Consider the following 4,872-nt stretch of genomic DNA (forward strand, 5'->3'; position numbering starts at 1 on the left):
TGCTTGATACTCTTCGTGATGAAAGGATGAGTCCTTAAGAATGAAGCAGTATGGTTTGGCATTTGTTAATTGGGTTAAGTTTATTTAAGTTGTAGAGATGATTGTATGTCTTGAATGTGTCTTGAGGACTGGAGGATGCTAAAGAGATCTAATGGATCCATGGAACTATTTTCAAGATGCCATCTGGGGACATGGGATGGCTTGGTCATCTTAGTCTCAGAATTTTGAAAAGACAAGGACCATGTCATGTGTTCTCAGAACTCAAACTGCGAAAGCTTGTTTCAGATTTGGGAGTTATCACCAGAATTTAGCTCTTGTATCTTTTTTCCAGTGCCAAATATGATACACTCTTCCTGGGTAAGTGTTCTTTGTGCCATTACAATAAAAGGAAATGCTTTCTTTGTTTGGAATCAGTTACTGTTCTCTGCTTAGTATTGACTGGAATCACTTTTATCATATATATTTCTTATAATCTGTTAAATTACGTCTTCACATTCTATATATATATATAAAGAGTCTGACCTGTATTGCCAGACAAAGTGATTCTCTGTAAGAGTCTTATTTAATTAGAGAAAGGAAAGCGTATTTTTATGCATGCTTCTGCATCCAGTAGTACAACAGAATCCTTGTGGGAATGAAGGGGAAATGGGCATCTTGAGAATTATTCCGTGCAGCAAAAGCCACATACACAATTAAAAGACCCCAGAATCAAACATCCATGCATAGCAGGTGACCTTAGTTGACAAACTCAGCAGGGACAGTGAAACAGCAACATGTTAAATGGACATCTGCAATACAGGTGATCAGTTGTCTGGAGACGGATTGGTTTTGTTTTATTCTGAGATCATTAAACCATTTTAAAAATACAGGTGATACATACTTATGCCTGGTGTAGATACTGGCTGCAATTACACCCCCCCCCCCCTTCCCCAACTTGTCATTTCATTTCTACTTTGGTCTGATTAGTACTTAAGCAAAGAAAGTCTGAAGTTCACTGTGCTTTGCATATGGAGCACATTCTTTGGCTGCTATTGTGACATAAGCTACCCTAGTAAAGGTGGTTCCTGACCACTGACCTGTACACATTTTAGCTTATGAATTGTTTTGAAGTTGCTTTGACACTACACAACAATTATCAGAGGTATGTTGGGGCTAGCACATTGCCTCTGGTTGGTACTCTTGCCATTCCATGATACATAACCTTCATAGGCAAATGTCAATGCTACCAAGGCTGAAACAGGGTAAATTAATTTAGCAGGTTATTCATAGTTACATAACCTTGTCTTTAGTTTTACAAGCAAAGTTGGCTAACTAGCCAGCCATGTCCATGATTTCTTGGTGGCAAGGTAGCTATACTGCATGTTTTATTACTATTTTTAAATCATGGTAGTTGGTTACAATCATGCTAGTTGGTTTCAATCTATCAAGCCATGTCTGGGGAGTAAGTGAGCTAACTGGGGATGATTTATCTGCCATTTCTCCATTTTAGGTGGAGTTCAGTATTTTATGGTCTTTATAATAATGATTATGTGAAGCATAACATCTTTCAGCTCTTCGAGAATTATGGAACAATCTGTGTACATGTAATCTCATAGGAATTAGAGGCACCTCTGAGCCTTGGAAAATGCATTTATCAATCCAGTCAACAATCATCGGGCGTACTGCCTGTGGTTAGTCACTAGCAGTCTTATTTGGCCATGTTGCATTTGATGTTTACAGTAAAAGAAACTCATGTGGTCTATGCTAATTTAAGGTATGCTGCTGAAAGAATGATATAGATAATGATTTCAGCTCTGAAATGCTTAGGACTGTCTCATAGAATGGCAATTGGGCACATGATTAATACAATTTAAATGTATACAACAGACCAGCAGAGACCTTGAAAACCTGGAACTGTACACATGCTAAACTACAGTGAGTACAAGATATGTCATAGAATATGTCAGATTCTACTCAAGTAGGTTGTGTTCAACCAACACAACATGCGTGAATGAGGTACAGATAAACTGGAGCATCAATACCATGAAGAAATGTATGACACTCATTGAATTCTGCTGATAGCATACAAAAGTTTGCTTGTATTTTATGCAAGAACCTTTGGGTCATAGAATGGGTCTGGGAAGAACGTCAAGATTACCTGGAGGTGTACCATCTTGGCACAAAGCGCTGTGGAATACGCTTGAAAATTCCCTGGCCCTTGAGGATGAATTACCGTATTCCATATAGTTATTGGCTAAGTAGCACATTTTTAATTTGTGTTATGGTGCCAATAAAAAAAATTGCAATGAAATCCAATGAAAAAATCTTAAGCACATTGTATTCATTGAATTCAACCTGGTTTGTGGTATTCACTAACATACATTTATATTTATAGAGAATTGCACAGGTTTACAAATAGGATCATGGAATATTACTTTATAGAAACTTGTTCATGTTGGAAACTTCCAGGTATATTTGACATATAGCTTGCTTAACCCACTGATAACCTTGATCAATACATTCCATCCTACTCCATTGTAATCGTATTCCTTGCCCTGGTTCCAAAATTCTTCTGAAAGTACTACCATTTTCTCCAGTCGGTAACCCCAAACACAGACTCAGATGAAGCATTAATACCCAATGACAAGACATGAAGATTGGTACTATTGTATACAGAAGGTTAATTACAAAGTATCATCACTCTTTTTTCATCTAGTACACGCTGCCAGATTAAATGCATGCTAATTTAACATTTTCAGGTGGTCCCAATGGACCTCAACTGAGGTGCTGCCATTTGGAATCCAATTACAAAATGTGTCGAGTCATTTAAAGCAATAAGGTATAACGCCACACAAATTTCTTGGTTGAAAAGATGGGCAACCGGCAATGTGTAGTATGATTTTAAGGGACACTTCCAGTCAAGGTGAGTCAAACATGGAGCTTTTGTGGTCCATCCCAATGTGGTGTTCATGATTGTGCAAGTCAGTCAACAAAATATATTGGCAACAAACTTGTAATGTTTGCCTGATGCAATAGATTCAACAATGATGAGGATGGAAAGAGGGCATAGATGTTCAGTTTATCCTGAATTCTTATCCTAATAGCATAAAATGATTTCCTTTACAGCTGAAGAGATCTAGTAAGGTATACCTTAAGGGTGGTTGTAACAAATTCCTTAAAGACAAGGACTGACAAAACATGGAAGATTTCAGTTTCTGGCCTTGTATTAATGGAGAGCCAGAGTCACAAGGACTTTTAAGACGATTTACCAGTGTTATTCTGTGGATTGTCAAGAAATTTTAATCAATCAAGTTAAATGATGTGTTACAGTTATTCTATGTTTTACTTCTGTAATCCATAGGATCTTTAAGGGCTCCTAGATATAGACAAATGTTTCTGGTTCTGTGATGTTCCTTAAAAATCTTGATCGTTAAGATTATCCATGCAATGAAGAGCAGTAGTAAATCTTCACTGCATGGACACAATTTCCAAACTTTACAAAAATGACTTATGGCTGGACTCTTGTCTTGACTCATGTATACAGCTAGACTTGACCAATTACAGTAAGGATGTCTTTCTCCACTATAGTTGTTATAAGAGTATGGTAAGGCGATCCGGGCAGGAATCAGGAATGTCCAATGGCTGTCATTTGTTCATAATCTCCTTTGTAATGGGTGTAGTCCACTTTGTCATATTTAGTATTCTGACCATTTGAATCCTCGGTTTCTTGTAAAATTTGAATCTGGTCAAAAAAAGATACTTCATAAGAATTTGAGAATGGGAAGGATTATGTGGCATCCTGATTACGCATTCTTATTGACTACTTTCATTATTTTGCCTGCAAGGGAGTGGTCATGGATCCATGCAAGGACTTGCATGGAATTGTGATTAGTCTTCAACCTTAAAAATTGTGGCATATGGGAACATCAAACCTTGTTTCAATGGGGAAGGCAACTTGGATTCCAAAGGTGACTTTCCATTTGTATCATGGGTTCTGCCTATTGGGCAAGAAGTGTTCCCTTTGAATTGTTGGCATGAGATCAACAGCCCTGTCAACAGATGTATTAAGAGTTTCCTTTCCTGTTCAGAAACATAGGTTTAGAGTGTTGCTGTGTAAGTCCACTGGTCTATATTATACGGTCATATTAAACCAGTCATATACCCATTCTCAGAAAATACAAGTAGGGAATTAGCACGTGAAGAACAAACCTATGCAAGACTTGTGGTTACTCTTGCTCAACAATGATGAGTAATGAAATTCATATTGAGTTTGAATGCCTCAATACTCAACTGTACCAACTGACTGAGGTGTCCCTATCTTCAAAATCTGAAGAAGACCACAGATTTCCATGTGTGAACAAGACCTTAGACCCTGATTATAATCTCACTGGACAGTTGTGGTTTGTAACACAGTTTCTTTTTTAAATTTCAGTTGTGTCCCATTTCAGTGGTGCTAAAACAAGATCTTTCCATTAATAACCTACCTGGTGGCTATGTTGCTCTTTTAACAATGATGTACACTAACATTGCTCTAGTTTTACCATGAACCACAATGAATTGTTAGAATTTCTAGGAAAGTACTTGGTAAACACCATAGTAATTTGCCATGGCATACATATTGTTCAGTCGTTTTAGATGACTATCTTTCCAGACAATCACTGAAGTCCTGTGGTCTTCCCTAATGGCCGCACTCGCGCCATCAACGTCCTATTGCACCGTTGCACGCTAAGTACATGCGCAGAAATACCAATGCGCAGAAATTGAGCGTGTAAATTAGAGCCCCGTAACAGTGGGGGCGGGCTCAAAAAACGTTTACAATCCCTCTGATTGGCTCCTAGCAAGTGGTGTCATAAAAATGCCCCGGGTTTGGGCACATTGTGTGGTAAATGCGCC

Source organism: Megalops cyprinoides, chromosome 10, assembly GCF_013368585.1.
Source record: "Megalops cyprinoides isolate fMegCyp1 chromosome 10, fMegCyp1.pri, whole genome shotgun sequence".
In the NCBI taxonomy this organism is placed as follows: domain Eukaryota; kingdom Metazoa; phylum Chordata; class Actinopteri; order Elopiformes; family Megalopidae; genus Megalops; species Megalops cyprinoides.